The sequence below is a fragment of the Calliopsis andreniformis genome, chromosome 4, assembly GCF_051401765.1.
Source record: "Calliopsis andreniformis isolate RMS-2024a chromosome 4, iyCalAndr_principal, whole genome shotgun sequence".
Lineage (NCBI taxonomy): Eukaryota > Metazoa > Arthropoda > Insecta > Hymenoptera > Andrenidae > Calliopsis > Calliopsis andreniformis.
In genome coordinates, this window is record NC_135065.1 from 5671053 (window position 1) to 5689645 (window position 18593).

Here is an 18593-nt window from a genome sequence, read left to right on the forward strand (position 1 = left end):
TATGCGAGGTGGACAAGATTTGACGTCATTGGAGAAGGTAAGAAGAAACAAAGTGGTCCTGGTAAGGGGACATTGAAAGATGCTTGGTAGAAAGCAATTTGACAGTGTCAGTGATGAGGAACTTGGGTAGATGATGGTAGAGGATTTAATTCATTGAGGACCAGGGCAAGAAAACATGCGATTTTTTCACCTAAAACTATGTATCGTTAACCAAAGTTGATGAGACAATTTATTAGAATTTTTTAAGTTGTTGATAGAGGGTGATTCATTTGGAACAAAAATCTGTTGATCAACTTTTGAGGGAATTTGAGCTAAATGGAAAGGTGCAAAGAAAGAGATTTAAGTGACTACCTGACCTCTGATGTTTTGGTGGTCTGACGATTTGATATGTAAATGAAGATCTAGGTGTTGGATGATCTAGTATTTTGAGGGTCTAGACATAAGAACCTAGCGATTTGAAATTGGAATAATTCGAGGGTCTAGATATTGAGAAACAGTAATTTAAGAATCGAGGGATTTAAGTAAGCTAGATCTGAGAGTCAGGTAGCCAGAAGATTTGGTAGTATAAAGTTAGACTGCACAGTAAGTGAGGCTTTTACGAGCTTGAGGATTTTAATCATTTGAGATTTAATGAAGGATCTAAGAGACCACTGACTTAGAGAAACGTAGTATACTTATGTACTTACTAAATTAAAAATCCAATAGACTAAGAACTTCTATCACATATCTATGATTCTAATCGAAAACAGCAAATATACCTAGATTTTTATTTTCGCAATACTAATATTAGAAATTTTGAACCATGGTTCTGTATTATACCTTCTATTACATTCTCGTTTTCCAATGAAGAAGTTCTTCTATCTCAAACTCCTCTCCAAACAGTAACAAACTCTATCTCGTACACTTCAATTAAAACAGAAACTCAAATTGTTCCAGAATACGACTTACGCCATTTTGCGTTGTAGTGACAGATATGTAGGTGAAATCAATTTAGGTCAAAGTTTCGAACTCCACTTCCCTTCTACTTTGCACACGACTATTCACCATAAGCAGTGACCCCATTCTCGATACATATAGTTACTTTGAGCAAACATCCACCCAATTCTCACCATAACTTCAGACTCTCCGCTAGCTCCAAGGTCTATCAAAAGAGCAACAGTCAATTCCTTTTAAATTTACCAAATCTTCTCGACCTCTGCAATGCAGATCTGCTTAGTATAACCCACTGCTCCAAAAGAATCAGGACAGTAAAGGATTAACACTCTGCAGAGCTTCGTCTGCTCCACCCAAGATGAGACGCGCAACCGTGTAATGGAACTTTGAATAATGAAGCAATACGAACACGTTACCTGAAAGTTACATCGGGTTATGCAGGGTTAACTGGTAAAGTGGTTATAATGCGCCAGTGCGTCATGCACATCGACCTTGGCGCGGTGCACATGACGTACGGGTTACATCGCGCGAGCGAACTTTTCCGCAGTTGATGCTATGACGTTGCTAAGCTGAACTGCATGTTTTATGCCATTTGCTTCGACTTTGTTCCACTGTTTCATTTAATAGATGAAACTATCGAGTTGTGTCTACGCTGATGCAACAACGAGGAACATTTTGTCGCCTCTTGTTGCTTATAGCGTGTGAGTACAAAACTGTGTTTTTGAGTATATGTATAAAATACTAGTATAAAGGAGTATCGTCAAGATTTAATGATTAGTTGTAGAAAATAGTAGTCACAACACAAGGTCAGACCTCACCTCGATACATTAAGAATACCCATAAGTAATCGATTATTCCATAGTTGAACACATATGTGAATCCAAATTTGTATCATTAACTATCTAATCAATCACAAATACCAATTATTCACGATAATTTTCCACCACTTTGGTAAATTGAAGATATACTTCTCTCCTAAAAATGTGCTGGGGTTTAATCTACTTATCTAAAGAATGTATGCCTTATGGGTACTCTTAACAAACCACTATAAAATTTAACGATGTAACATAGAACACTGTGCCTGATGGAAGTTACTCATATTACCCTTTGACTACTATTGGTGTCTAAGTAGCTAAATAGTTTCTTCGTTATAAAATCATTACCATAATCAATTCACCTCGAAATTCTCCAGCACACGAATACGCTCAATACACAAGACAGTAGAGTTCCCGCGCAGTGCACATGCAAAACAGATCCACCGCAGTCGAGGGCCCAGTCACGATCAAACTACTTATCGATCCACATTTTTTACAGATAACACTAACATAAATATCCCATGCCTCATTCCAGGCGTACCATTTAACGTGGATCCACCTGCAGAGTTAATTACACGATTCACCTAATCCCTCCAACGCAGCACTCATTAACTCCGCGTCCGCCAAAAGGCGTACCCTCATTTCAATTCCAGCAACCACAGTAAATATTTAATCTACAGGCTTGCTCACGTTTCCGCGCGTCCTGAAAAGGAGAGCCAAGGGCTTCCATCGACGATACCTCGAATCAAATATTATTCCAAAGGGTCCCAGCATCGCGTCGTCTACATTACAGAAATAATCGCACGCTAATTAGACTATCACGTGTCGCAGGCGCGGAAGCTCGGGGCACGGGACGTTTAATCGAATTAGCAAGGCACTCAAGCGTGCCTGAGGGTGCTCAAATAGAAACCCGTCCCGGACCCCGACGGTGTTTCGATCTGTTTTGTCTCTGCGCCCTCTCCACGCGCTCCTGCCACTGGTGATCAATCTTGCGCTCCGTTCGACTTTGTTTTGCATCGTTCCTGATCGACCAATGACGTTCGACACTTGTCGCTGGGGGGAGGGTGTCCCAGAGACACTTGACGTTGAAGATACTTTTTTCAAAAAGAGGGAAATTTCGTTTGCTTGGAGAATACTTTAGATTAAATTAGGTGGAAAGATGGACGCCTCAATATCTGGAAATTTAAGATGTTGAGTCTCTCAGTATTTGGAAGCTTAAAGTGTTAAGTGTCTCAATGCCTGGAAGTTTAAGATATTCAATTTCTCAATACTTCAAAGCTTAAAATGTTAAATGTCTCAATGCCTGGAAGTTTAAGATGCTGAGTCTCTCAGTATTTGGAAGCTTAAAGTGTTAAGTGTCTCAATGCCTGGAAGTTTAAGATATTCAATTTCTCAATACTTCAAAGCTTAAATGTTAAATGTCTCAATGCCTGGAAGTTTAAGATGTTGAGTCTCTCAGTATTTGGAAGCTTAAAGTGTCTCAATGCCTGGAAGTTCAAGATATTAAATTTCTCAATACTTCAAAGCTTAAAATGTTAAATGTCTCAATGTCTGGAAGTTTAAGATATTCAATTTCTCAATGCTTCAAAGTTTAACATATTGAATGTCTCAGTAAGTGGACAATAGAAAAATACGATACTTGAAATCTCGATACTTGAATTGCGTCCCTGTACCTGGATATATAGGGTGATATTTTCGCTAGTGGACTCAAAAGCAGTTGCGTAAACATCATAAAGACTCTGTTCTTCTACCCTATAAGCTATTGAGTGTATAAAGTTTCAAATGCTAAGTATCCAAGAAATGGACGAAATCATTGTGAAATGTTTACAGGTTACAGGTCACAAACTTCGTCGTCGATGACACATTTAATAGCTTATTGGGTAGAGGGACAGGGTCTCTGCTATGATGTTTAGGCGGCGGTACCGTTTCTGAGTTCACTGGCGAAATAATCACCCTGTAGTATTTCATGGCTATTTTATTATACTATTTTACAAGTTTTTTATTAGGTACATTAGAACTGAAGCTTAAACTTAGATAAAATTAATGTTATTGCTCAGGTAACGGGACATGATCGGCTACTGAGACATTTACCTTGCTCTTTGGTCGCAAAGAGCTGAAGATATAACTTCTCTTGGACTTGACCTGTTGTCAGCATTTCTTAATGTCTGTCAAAAAAAGTATCCTCCGCTACATTTAATTATTCTTAAACGATAATAAATACACTAGAACATCGACTATTCAGAGCTTCTGTTACTCAATATTGCGCACATTCAAAGTATCTAATAATAGTTAAGCAGCAAGAAGACTTAAGCAGTAATCCCAGGATTATTATACTTCTAAGACAATAAAAGTACCCATAAAAAGATACTCCAGACTTGAATTTCGCGGTCAATAAACTCGATTAATAGTATCTCAATTATCCCTAGTTTCTTTTATTCAGAGTACAGTAGAGCATTAATTACAACTTAATCTATAATTTAATAATAAAAACCTATTAAAAGCCGATCAAATTTGCAATCTATGTAATCCTTTAAGTTTGACACTCATGGTAAGCCAATTAATCGAGCTTCTACTGTATTCCAGATAGCTCAGCTCTTACTGTACTCCAAGACGAATCATCCTCCATCACATAAAGACTGAGATAGCTCTTTAAGACTTTGTACACAAACTAAACTGCACATTTCTCGCGCATCAACTACAGAAAAAGACTCCATCGCCCAGACACCCACACAGCGAGCACTACCGAAGCCAGTGTCTGCACACACGCCAGGTCGAGAAATATCGAAAGTTTGACCAGATACGCGAACCTCGTTGACCGTGAAACAGGCACCCACGTTGATTCGCGCGATCGTTCGCACACCTGACCAGCCTAGCTCCGATCGAAACGCGGACATGCACGCTCACGTTCCCGTGTTATTCGTCGCCTCGTGTAAGTGGGAACGTACACACGGGTGCACAAGTTAGGTCGCACGGCTGACCCAGATAGACGCTCAGCGTCGCCGTCGTACGTACCGAGACGCGATTGAAAGAGCCGCTCTAGATTTCGCCCGGTTTATCATTCCCCCGTGTCGTCAATGGACGAACCAATTCACCGCGGAAAACCGTATCGGGCGAAAAATCGCGACACACTGAGAGCTTATCATTTCCTTCCTGCATACTTTCTGTGAAGGACAGTTTTGTTTTTATTTCGAAGGGGGCTTCTGTTGTGGAGCTTCGAGCTGAAGTAGATTTTTTGCTGTAGTTTTTTTTGGAACGCTGAACGCTGTGAAAGTTTTCGACTTTCGGGCTCTGTTTTTCGCAAATGGTAGGTAGAAGACTCAATTATTGGCACTTATTGGATTCAGTAAGAAGATAAGAGTGTCTGTCTATTTAAAAATGTAAAAATTTGAGAGAATATTTAAAGCTTTGAAAGTTTGAGAATCTGAAAATTTCACTATATACCCAATAATTTGAAAATTGAAAAATTAGAAAATTTAAGATTTGAGATATGTAACAATTTTTGAAGTAGAAGCCTGAGAATCTCAGATTCTGAAAATTCGAATATTCAGTAACATGAAAGTTTATAGATTTTGAAATTTGGAAATTTGAATACTTGAAAATCTAGAGATTTCGAAATCAGTAAATCTTTCAAGAAGATAAGAGCCACAGAGAAATTTTGATTATTGATATCTGTTAAAAGGTATTGTCTAAACGCCTCCAAAATGGGGTAGATATTAACGTATGTATTTCATCCCCAAAGTCCCACAAACAGATAAAAATTCCTGCAAAAATAAGTATTACAGTACTGTCTCAAAACAACACTCGAGATCCTCTGGAATTATTCTTTCAATTTACCTTTTCCTCCACTTTGAGAAGTCAAATTCTAGCTGATATGAAGTAAACTTATTTTAGAAATGAATTTCTTAACACATTCGAGACCACTGTATTTTGTCAAAACTGTCCTCAGCGATCAGCGACACTCTTTTCAGCACAAAAATGACTCACTATTGTGTCCTTGGCTAATAAGGAGAGTTACCTTTTGATCCAATAGATGGGTTATCGTACTCGAGTGTGTTAAAATACGAATACACCAAAGTTCGCCAACAATTCGTGACCAATATGAAATGAAATTTCCTAGAAATCGTCTGTTCGCGTATCTACTCCAATACTGTTCTTGACTCTCTCAAAGCAATCGAATAATGCTGATAGAAAGTTTGCGAACAGTTTGCAAACATCATTTACGAATAGTGTTCGCGAAGTGTTCCCTGATGTAGACTATTCCTCTACTAATAACTAATTATGAGTAGTGAACTTGTATCGAGACAATACTGTATTTCTTTTACCTACTCTCACAAAATTCAATCCTCTTCAATGTACCTCTGCCCACAAACCGCATCTTCCACTAAACAAGTCAACTCTCCCAGCCCCAAACCCACAAAAAACCCCTCAGCTATCTAAGAACAACCAAACTCTTAGTCCTAGGTCCTAAACTCCTCCAATTGTTCCATTCGAATCCAAGAGTCCAGAGGCGCAACGCAGGCCTCAGGCTCAAACTCCTAGCCATATCACATTCAGCTCAGGGGACAGCGATCGTATGGCGAGTTGGAGTCGACGAGCAGACGGAGAACAGAAATTGTGGCGGTGTATCCGGCACGAACGCGCGCGTAAGTGCACGCTGGAATGCCCCACGTAGCTCGGTGCATACTCAGCGGTGCATACGCGCCTCGATGTGTGTGTACACGGGCACACGCGCACGCGCATCCTTCCCTGACGGAGGGACACGCTATCAGGAGACAGGAGCCAGGATCCCGCGCGAGAACTATGCACGAGTGTAGCTGGTTAAGCGCTTACTTACGCTGTGTGCGTGTTCGTTTGTGTGGGTATGCGTGGAGGCATGTGCAGGCGCGCAAGGTCGTGTTTCGGGGTTGGGAATTCGGACTGCCAAGGGTTCCCACCCCTTCGTACTGCACCAGAATTCTGACACTACCTGAACCGCGCACACAGTTCACTGCCAGCCACCGAAACAGAGGGAGTTGGAGAGAGAGGGATGGTGGGAGGCCGAGAGGGAGAAAATGAGAGGGGGAACGTCTCGTTTCAATCCGAGGTATCCTTCGGGAATACCTACCGGGTAAGCCGAGGGAATCGGTTCGGGGGTTCTCTCTGTGGAACTCGTTTCTTGTTATCTCGTTTTTTTCATCGCTTGTCTACCTTCCGCGACGGAAAGATGGCATGAACTGTGAGCTTTGTGTTTTTAGAATTACCAAAATTCTATGTATACCCATTACCATGTTTGGTACATGTACGTAATGGGTATACATTTTTATTCGTTTCTTATTTTCAACCCCTCGCGAGAAGCTCATTACAACCTCATCCAGCTTATTCCATTTTCAATGTTATAATAATTAGATTGCCGATGTTTATGCAAACTACTATGTACATTCATAAATAGAACTAGATAGAAATAGAGCCTATTTGAGGATTCATTTCACCCTCAAAATATGCATTAGGTCTAACTAAAAAGGTCTATCTGATTTCTGCATACTGTCTTTAATTAAACTTTTCAGCAGAACTACTTAATATTACAAAGTGTATTTGATTTTTCATATTTTGCACATTTTTGCACTCTTTTACGTATTGTAATTTCCTATAAATGTAGAAAGATTCATAATCTACTTGTAATGTGAATTAGGCTGCAAATATTGAAGCAGGTATTGCTATTTTGCTAAAGTTTGCCAAGAAGGTGAAGTTATGGAAACTTTGAGAAACTAAGGGTTCATTTATCTACAGTATCTAGTAATAATGATTTACCTGCTAATTAGGCAATTTATGTACTTATTTTCATGTTGTGTAAATAATCTCCCTTGTGTATAATCTAATCGTAAGAAAAGTTGCAAAGCAGGGGGTTAAATTTAATTATAATACCTAGAGACTACTATAGATCTTCTCATCTCTTAAAATTAGTTAAAAGTAAAGTGCCTATATAATAAATCAGTAACCCATGGAATCTCAGAAACATGTTCCACGCTATAAGCTAGTTGCCAATGTATCATGATCCCATAGCAAGAAAATACCTACAATGTTTCTTTGCTAAAGGTTCATCAACAAGAACAGAACAGAAATAGAAATATATAACAAACAAACCCATTAATTTCGATACCCCTTACTTTCAAGACACAATATAGCAATAAGCTCATAGGGAGAGTACCCCTATGTAAATTCTCAAAATTTTCTCTCGAATTTCGTTCCAGGTTTCTTCATTTTAAATCACCAGTCAATCGTGAAACAAAGAATCCCTAAGATCAGTCACAAAGGATGAAATGAAACAGTTTCTCGTGAATCACCCGTTATACGCTCAGACCGATCTGTTCGCGTAATATTATAGTCCGGTGAGCAGTAATCTGGGTTACGCCCTCCCCTCGATTCATAAGGACCACGTGTTAAAGTGGGAGAGACCGTGATTTCTCTCTCTCCTATCCCCCTTCGTGTCTTCTCTAGCTTTCCTCTTCTATTTGTCTCCCCCTCTCGCTCTAACTGGAACTTCCCTCTCTCTTCTACATTCCCCCATAGCTTTTCTTCCCGTTTTCCCTTCTCTCCCCTCGCTTTCTCTCGTTTTACCTTCCTTCCTTTCTTCCTGCCAGCCTTTCCCGTCTTTTTACTCTTTTTTCGCTCGTTTGCCTCTTCTATCGTTTGCTTCTGCTCGCTTCGTGCCTCCTTTCATCCCCCCCCTTTACCCTTCTGCTATTATCCACTGTATACTTTTCTGGATTTCTTTTAATCCCTTCTCTCATTAGGGGGATTATCCGAGTCTTCTTCTAGTGGAATTTTTCTACTGGATCCCGTTGGGGGGGATCGATCGTAAATTGGGGTGTAAGTGATCGAATTTGGGTGGTGAAGTCTGTGAAATTTCTGGGGAGAAAGAGGAGGGCTTAAAAGTTTTGAAATTTGATACTTAGAATTTTCCTCTATTTTTAGGGAGGATATTAATATTATGAATTATGGGGAAGTCTTTATTTTTGGGTCTTCAATTTTAGCTACTGTTTTCAGTTTTTCTTGAGTCAAAATTGATATATAATATATAATATATAATATCTTCAGAAATGTAATGAAATGTAGCGAATAGTTGAAACTTCGACAGTGGAAGAAAATTAAATTCCCAAAATTAGAATTCCCCTTTGCAGCGATTTAAAAATCACAAACTTGTTGCTCCCCTCAGATTCTTCCACCTTTTCTCTCACCTTCCATCCAGGGGATTCAATATTTCTATTCCTTTAAAAACTTCAGTCAACGTTTTCCCCGCAACTTTTCCGCCTTTTGCCTTCGCAACGGACTTTTTCGATAATTATTTCAAGCATTCCTTTGTCTCCATATTGCAACATTCTGCTCGAGCGTTCGCGTTTACTACCCGTAGTCGCGAATTTTTCACCCAAAGCGTTCTACTTCGCGCCGCTGTACTTTTTCACCGCTGCTCCACTTTCCCGCATTAATTCTGAATTTACGAGCGTTCGACGGTGAAGTTCGTGCGCCGCGCGACTTGCAAATATTTGCGCGCTCGTCGGTTCGCGAATCATTTGCTGAATAACTCCACGCGATGAGATACCATATACTGCTGATCGTAAAAGTACCTGACCATGTCAGTTGTTAAATAAATTTTATGTATAGACGCACAGATACATGGAACTTGAAATACACTTCCGACACGTTTACTGCCACGCAGCTTTTTCATTTTTTTTTTTAAACCTTCTTCATATAGATACACAAATATTGTAAAAAGAATTTCATAATTCGATGGCGCAGTCTCTATTTCACGCCATTTCTGATACTATTAATTCTGCACAGGACTGAGCCACGATGGAGGTTGATGGTGATGACGAAGAATATAAGAAAGAGAAAAGAGAACCGATGACTGATTAGGTACACAGAAAATTTAGATTCGCTTTTTTTACGTCCAATGTGAAAAGACCATTTCGATACCTTTATATTACTCATTATTTAATCGGAATACTTGTTTTTTTTGTAATAATTCAATGCAATTAGTGCAAATCCATCGTTAAAACTAAATTCACTTCCAAAATATTCGACATAGAGATGTCCATTAATTTTGCCCAAGGAACCTCCCTCTTCAGCCCACTAAGCAGCTTAATCCCTCCGTGGCCTTCGAATTCAATTAACCATCTCCCATTAGCAAGACACTGCTTTATTAAAACTTGATTCCAACGTTTCGCAAACATGCGTCAAAAAATCCACCACTCGCGTACCTCTCCTCCCCTTTTAACGCAGGGATGACAGCGAACGCCACCGCTGAATTGCTCAGGCAAATCAAGGCCAAGTGAATTAAGAGGGACGCGATCGCGTGCAGCGTCTGGGATCCCGGCGTGGACGCAGAAAAATCGAATTAAACAGCGGCTTTTACGTCGAATTAAAACGAATGCGCTCAATTAAAGCGGCCCCGCTACTAAATTAAAAGGAGTTTTATTGACGGGCCCCCGAGTCGGTGTCCGCGTTACCTGAACCCCTTCATTAACCCCAGCCACTTCTTTTTCCTAATTTTTTAATAACGCCTCGTCGTAAACGGTGCCCGCAGAGAGGCTCGGTGTTTGCTCTGCTTGCAAATGTGGAAACGTCGTTTCCGCGAACGCCAGACGCGCTGGCGTTTCTCCACGCGAGTCCAGGAATCGAACTGCACCGTGGAGAATCCTGGAATCCGTCTTTCGCTGACAAAAAGGCGAAAGAAGCCTATCACAAAAGAAGCTAACGGAACTCTGGCGTTCGCCAGACGAGGATGAACGTTTAACGGTGTTCGCCGCTGGAGGTTTCACCGCGCTAAATGCACAACCGACACGTTTCCCCGTCGCTCGTCGCGTTGATGTTCTCGCAAACTGGAATTGAACGCTGGGAGAATCGCGAAGCAGGCTCGAGGCGAGACTGTTTATAGAAATACGGAGAGGAGATTCGAGATTGAGCATTGAGTCGTTAGTGAATATTGTTAGATGCAGTGTCATCCTGTAATCTCAATAAAAGCTCGATAGTAAAGTTGGGTTTCCTTGGGACTTTTTTAGGAATTCTTTTATTTTACGTGGTCCTTGTCTTTTGAGGATTTAAATCGAAGTCATGGGTGCAAAGATTGATCTCGAAGTGTCTTATATTTTCTAGGGTTCTAAGTGTGAGTGAATTCAAGTCACGAAGTTTAAGTCACTGTATTCTCTAACTATAAGCTCATAATTCATCGAGGAGCTAGCGAATTCCAGATATTAAATTTGATTTAAAAAAAGGGAAAAGAGGGGTTACTAATAAAAATGAAACTATAGAAAAATTGTGTTTTCATTTTTTTCTATCCCTTCAGATTTTTTAAGATTCTGCTTCATTTTCCTCGAAATCTTGAATCTTTTGTTTTAAAGATTTCAGGGCATCGTAGTGCATCAAAATGCGCTCATCAATATTAACAATCTTTAAAAGCGCTTAACAAGCCTGTCCCTCGTGGACCCTCCTTTTTATCGCAACACTGAAAAGAAGTGTCTACTTTGGAGGGGAAAATGAGAGGATGCTCCCATTGAAGGAAATCGAAAGGAGATCGAGAGAGTGACAAGGGGAGAACCCAGCCCCATTTCTGCTGTGGGAATTTCTAATTGCGCGACAATGTCCCAACCACAATGAAAGGGGCCATCTCGTTCTAGGAGCTGGAGAAGCTACTTAGGAACGTTTGTCCATGGTGTAGCTATAGAATTAAGGCTGTTTCGTTCAGAAATTCACTATGCAGGCGTCTGATGAGAATTTTAATTTTGACTCTGTCTCTATAGAGGATACGTAGATTCAGTTATGCTGGGTCCATATCGCAGAGAACTGTTCGCAAACTCCTCGCGAGCAGCTCGCAAGCAGTTTACGAACGAAAACAGCAGAGTGACCAGTTTAAAGCTCGTGAGCTGTTTTCGAACAGTTGCAGACTGTGAGCTCAGGAAGAGGTCCTTTGATGTTCCGCTTCCTGAGCGAACAGTGCTCGCTGTTTGCTGAGGAGCTCGCTATTTACTGTTCGCTGGTCGCAAAAATGTCTATGCTACTGACGAACGCAGTTCGCGAGCAGCTCGCAAGCAGTTTACGAACGAAAACAGCAGAGTGACCAGTTTAAAGCTCGTGAGCTGTTTTCGAACAGTTGCAGACTGTGAGCTCAGGAAGAGGTCCTTTGATGTTCCGCTTCCTGAGCGAACAGTGCTCGCTGTTTGCTGAGGAGCTCGCTATTTACTGTTCACTGGTCGCAAAAATGTCTATACTACTGACGAACGCAGTTCGCGAGCAGCTCGCAAGCAGTTTACGAACGAAAACTGCAGGGTGACCAGTTTGAAGCTCGTGAACAGCTTGTGAGCTGGTTTCGAACAGTTGCAGACTGTGAGCTCAGGAAGAGGTCCTTTTACTGTTCGCTGGTTGCAAAAACGTCTATACTACTGATGAACACAGTTCGCGAGCTGTTCGCGAGCTGTTCGCGAGCTGTTCGCGAGCTGTTCGCGAGCTGTTCACGAGCTATTCACGAGCTGTTCACCAACAAGTGTCGACTCGGCATTAGTAACCATTAGTTAGACCAATAATACGTTAAATCTGAAAGTACACGTGAAATCAGGCGATCCAACCTTCAGTGACCACATGGATCCACGTTTTCTCCAGCTGCAACGTCACCAGCTCCGTACAGTACAAATTCGAAGCGACTCGGTCGCCGTCACTAGCCATCGCTCGGTTGATTTAACGCGGCCAGGTTGGCGAACAATGAGACGCGCCCCGTCGAAACCGCGGTTATTTAATACAGATATTTTTCATAAGTCGCATTGTGTGCAAATAGGCGATCTGGGTGACGGGTTCTCGCTAGGCGGCGCTCGCTCGAGCGAGAGACGTCCGTAATTCGCAACGCGTGTGTAGCCCCGCGAGGCGAGCACCGCGCGTTAATAAATCTCGCCGAGAGAGCCGCCACGGCGAGGAGGAGAGGACGTCCAGAGAAAAAGGAGCAACTCGGGAGGAAGAAACGAGCGCGGCGAGGCTTGACCGTCGCTCGCCGCACACGAAGGGCGCGCGAAACGGCCGGCGTCGTTTGCTTTTGCCCGATCGGTTCATTAACGTCCCTGGTAATTTTAATGGTAGGAGCCTGACGCGCGTGGACGTCGCCACGGCTCAGAGATATCGACCTCCGTTCACGTGCGCTCCGAGCATAGCGATTGTTTTATGGTTTCCTTCGTGAGGAGACAGAAATACCGCGAGTCGAGGAAATATCTGCGGCTGCAACCTGAGACGACCTGTGTCGCGAGCTGACGTTTTTCGGAAATTTCGAATTCACATCTAGAATATAGAATTTGTATTTTTAGGTAATATGAATATATATTTGTAAAATATAAATGCGAGCTGAAACGACTTGTGTCACGAGGTGACGTTTTTCGGAAATTTCGAATTCACATCTAGAATATAGAATTTGTATTTTTAGATAATATGAATATATATTTGTAAAATATAAATGCGAGCTGAAACGACCTGTGTCACTGACGTTTTTAAGAAATTTCAGTTGAGGCTTTAATAGTATGATTATAAGGCAAAACGACCTATGTCATATTTTCAAAAAATACGAGTTAAGGCCTTAATTTCCATTTAGAATATGGAATTTATGTTTTTAGAAACAATTATCATTAAAAGATTTTTTCACCTAAATCAAGGGTTTGAGAAGACCCTAGGGTACTTATCTATATTTCTGTTCTCATACCCAATTTTGTACTTTTATTCAAGTTTACTTACTAACATGTAAGATTAAAAAAAAGTACTATACTTTCAATAAAAATTTTGTTTGAAAGTGATTTCATTCCGAAAGCACAGAAATAGGTATAAGTACAGACATATGGACAAGTATCCTGGTCCATGAGACAATATTGAAGTTGAAAACTTCAAACGTCAATTTGTCGATAACATAAATACGTGACTTAGGTCATTTTGCCTTGTAATCACAGATATTTGTTGTACACACTGGTTACATGTAATAATAGAAGAGTAGAAAGTAAATTAATCTTAGAACTTCTGAGCTGTTAACACGGAGAATGTTTTTTGTTTCTGTGCACAGTGTTTTTAACACATGACAACGTGGACTTCAGAGTATTGTACTCAAAATGTGTACACGATAATAAATAGATTTTAGAGAATTTTTGACTTACTTGGAAAAAGTCTGTTTTAATGTTTTTCGATTGGTGAGTTCGAGAAACCCCTCCGTTAGGAGTTCTAGGGTATTAACCCTATTAAGAGACTGCGTCGTTTGAATGAAGTCTTGCATTACAGGATAATGTTCTTATCTAAGAAACTTGGTAGGTATTCTGCAATAAGAAAACAAAGTAAGAATAATGATAATTTGTGAGTGAAGAAAGTATGTAGGTATTTTTAGATGCAATTTCTTACGTATCTAGTGATTATGCATAAGAAGATGATGAGTTATAAAAGAAGGTAAGAAAATCCTTTCATCAATATTTCAATTTTTTGTGCTTATGTTGCATTAATATCGAGTGAATGTGTTTGGCCTTTAGTGTTCTTATTGCATTTCTGTAATAAATGCAATACCTACATATTCCTAATGACATTGTACACAGTACACTTTCACACAATAATGTACCCATCGTCATTTATAATAGTAGCCTGAACATTCTCCTATTGCAAGCCTCTAAAAATACTTCAATGACTCCAGTATTCAGGATTTAATTTAATCTCTTAGAATGTCAGGAAAATGTGGATGAAAATTCTTTTCAGTAACCATAACTCTTAAATACACTGTTAGTCCACATTTATCGAGTATCTGGGCAGGCACTTACTTTAGTCAATAGCCTAAATATTGTGAAGTTGTGAATTATTTTAGCGAAGAAAATAAGTACAGTAGGATCTCAACCGAAATTCCATAATCTGAATAAAATTAATATATACATATAGAAATATGTTCTATATAATCACAGTATCTTGAAAAAATAAACAAATGTGAATCCAACTTAACTAATCCAACTCCAAACAAAGCTTGCAACACATGAAGCAATTTCAAAGACATGTCCCTTTTCTAAGCGAACATTCCTCTCATCAGTAACCCATGAGCTTATACCGAGAAACTACAATTCGTAAGAAAAAGAAATTAAGAAATGATCGACGTCTTTATAACAGAGCCTGATTTTCCCAAAGATTCGCGAGAAGATTAAAAAAGAAGAAATATTCCCATAAATTAATTTTCGCGTGCTAAAGTCATGAAGTGATCACGAACAGGAAGTCGTCCCTCGACATCGCTCGCCCTATAAATCCACAGAATCATGGGAAACGGCCAATTCTCAGCATCCGGCGACTTCCAATTACGTCGCATTGTGTCCACGGAATCCTCTTCGTTCCCGTTTTCAGAGCGCCGAAGAGAAAAAAAAAAAAAGGAAAAGTAAAAGAAGAGGAAGAACGAAGGGCAAAAAAATTCGATCGTAACGCGCTTCCGTATTAGAAGACTACAATGGAGAGAAGGGTGTCTGCTGTTACTTATACGGTCGTGCGCGACTGGAACGTAGCTAACTTTTGACGTGTCTCTGAATAAGGGTTCGACACACCTTGTGACACATGTCAGTCACAGGCGAATTTAGCGAATCATTGGGCAACTGGTTCCAGAGATAAGGGGTAGGTGAATTTTTCTATGCAGTTGTTTCTTTAGTTTCTCACGAAAGGAACATGTATTTGTAAACACTTGGAATAGTGTTTAGGAACACCACGATGGACAGTAGAGAGTTCAAAGTTAGCTTTGAAATACTTACGTACCACTCATTTATACTTATTTCATTGTGGATTTGTTAACTAAAATGTATATGTTTAAAAGAGGATATAATTCTCTTCTAAGATCTACAATATGATTGAAATAAATGTGTTTTAAAGACCAATGATTAAAGACCAGTCTTTGCTTGTAGCTTTGCTTTCGTGGATGTTGTATATTGATTGAAACTATACCAAGATACAGAATATTGAAACAATATAAAATATAGCCTATACTACTCAGGAAGAAATAACCTTTCAAACAGTGAAAGAATTTTCCAAATCGGTTTAGTAGTTTCAGAGTTTGCCCTGAAAAACCAAAGCAAGTTTACCTCTTTATATATTAGTGTAGAGTATAAATACCTATTAAAAGCAACTTTATCCCTTTACTCTTTATATAGAAGTATAGATTACTCATTGGAAACTAAACACTGTCTTCATATCGTACCAAAAAGAAGGATAGATAAACAAAAAGAACGATCTCCCTCAGTGTTCTCCAAAAAGATTTCAAAAACCCTGGACATAAATTGCAAAAAGAGAATTATCTGCTTGATCTCGATACAAATTTTCGTAACGACGATCTAATTGATGGGATTAACAGGGGGAAACTCTCGTCCTGAATTCTCGTTTACGGTTCACGGTCTGGTTACAGACTGTCGGCTGATAATGGCAGAATGAGGGCGGGTACTTTCCACAGTTTGTATTTATTTGTCGGCGTCGAGGGTGTCCCGAGGGTTGGTGGCATTGCCATTTAGAATGACTAGTGTTCGGGCGTCGATCGACGTGATTTCGAGACGGGGGAGTCGACTGACACGCGTGCTTTTTTAAAATTTTATTACAGAGGCTCGAATCTGTTCCTGATTTAGAAAAATGGTACTCTAGAAGCAAGATGTCAGAACCTGTTGGAAGTCCTAATTCTTAGAATCTAATAAAACCTACATTTGCTGTAGATTACAATAGTGATTTTATTGAGGGAAAGAATGCTTGTGTCCCTTGAATTTTTTTAAACTGGAGGATGAACGAGCACTCGTTCACTTGGCTTCAACGCGCCATAACGTGTTATTAATGAACAATCCTAGTATAGAGAAGCAACATGTAACTAAAATGAATTATACCCCAGTAACCATTTCAGACAAATATTCACCCAAAACCGTTTAAACAATGCCCACCTCTGCTCACAACTCCACAGCCACGCTCCACATGAAACGTGTCCAAATTCTCGCCACGAGTGTACATCGAAACAGACTCAAAAGCCGAACCACTCGGCTTAATTGAACGAAACGAGCCTCCACCGCGTTCTGCTCGCGTTCAATTGAATCGAGGCGAGCTGGTCATCGGAGTTCTCGCCTTCTGCAGACCGAGAGGTCCCAGCGGTCGTGAAACCTTGAGGAAGATCGCGGGAGCGGCACGAGGGCCATTATTTCGCTCGTGCCCGCGACCCGATCGTTCGTTTCGTCGTGTCACACGGTGGCCGTGGGTCACCCAGTAGATCCACGTTCTCATGTCCACGTCGATACTGTTATCGACTGGTGAAAGATAATCGGCACAGTCGACGCATCGTCGGCAAGTGGGCGTGCGAACGGCTGTATCGTCGCGGAATTTATTCAGCTGTCCTCAATTGCGCTGGAATTCAACGGTGAGCGACGTTGAATGGCTCCCAGATGCGCTGTAGATGCGATAAGATTCGAGATAGTCGAATCCCCTTCGAGACGATCGAATTTCTTTCGAGTTCCTTTATATAATGCCGAGGAGTTGCGACTTAATTGGTTCTAGAGGAATCGGTATCGGTGCCATTGGTCGATGAAGACGTAGGTCGACGTGAAATAGATGGAACCGATTATGGTGACGCTTTATCATAGGCAGAATATTTGGCCCCTGAAATTAGGAGGGTCGTCATAAGATATCTTCTGGATTATAGACCTTTTACAACCTACGCAACGTCTCACTAACCACGCTCCGTTTTACAGTCTTGAACGCTCGTAAAAGATATGTGAAGCGAGAAATGTTCACATAATAATGAACACCCATAAATAAAAAGAGGTACAACACCTAATACGAAAAATGTAAAAATTCTAAATAGGGTTAACATGAAATAAGCTATAATTAAAAAAAGCATATTTGGAGGGATATGCAAAAACTGCAATTCTTCTTGAAATGCTAGTTACTGTAATACTACAGTTACTATACAGTGACCATAAGAAAGTCCTCTGAACTTAGGCTACGTGATAAATACGGAACTTAGCAGATCACTTAGTCAAACTGAATGTCAGCTTTTTGGAAGTCCTATGCTATCTATGTATACATATACATTAAGATATTTAATCTAAGCTAGCTAGGGACTTTTGACGAACGATCGTACGTCTTTCCTCGTTTTCCTAGTCTAAGTCGAGAATTTAATGGGGACACTTCTATGTGATAAAATTAAGGTGATATGTCTGCGATGCCATTATTGGAGCAGCCTGAAATTTTACTCCCATGGCAACGTATGTAACTAGGTTACAGAAGTTTATGCACAGTCATAGTTTCAGAAACTCTACCAATGAAATTGAACCTATATAGAAGTTTAGGAAATAAGAAAATTCTGTGGTGACTAAGTGTTCTAGATCAATTACTCGTAATAGTAATGCATTTGAGAATTTTAAGACCTGGTTTGCTATTTTTGAAAGTTTCGAAGTGTAAGCCGTGTTTTTCAAGAATTTGTGTCCTATATTTCACTAACATTGCAGCTATTTTCATCACGGGTTCATAGACCTACTAATGATGTTTGTAGAACCTCCAGTGTTGGTGCTTATAAGTAGATTGTAGATGTTTATGCAAATTTCCATAATTCTAAATGCAATTAGAAGTACAGTAGGCTGTACTTCTCTAAGTAGATATGTAAATAGGTTAATCTAAGTAGGCTTAAGACATCTAAGTGGGCTTAGAGATTTGTTTCATCCTGCAAATAACTACTATGAATTCTATTTAACTTTGCCTTAAGATTTAACTTTTCTATTTAGCTTAGGATATTAGCTTTTGATATTATATTGATTTTAGAAGTTTTTGCATATCGAAATTTGCCATAAATGCATGAAGATTCGTAGTCTACTAATGTGT

At 40.1% G+C, this 18593-nt stretch overlaps 1 long non-coding RNA gene across 1 annotated transcript in view; it reads right to left on the reverse strand.

The window, feature by feature from the left end:
* LOC143178512 (uncharacterized) overlaps nucleotides 1–14013 on the reverse strand; it is a 72307-nt gene extending 58294 nt beyond the window's left edge. The window contains exon 1 of the long non-coding RNA XR_013001798.1: nucleotides 13898–14013. This is a non-coding gene — a long non-coding RNA (uncharacterized LOC143178512). The remainder of the gene's footprint in view (nucleotides 1–13897) is intronic.
* Nucleotides 14014–18593: the final 4580 nt, after the last annotated feature.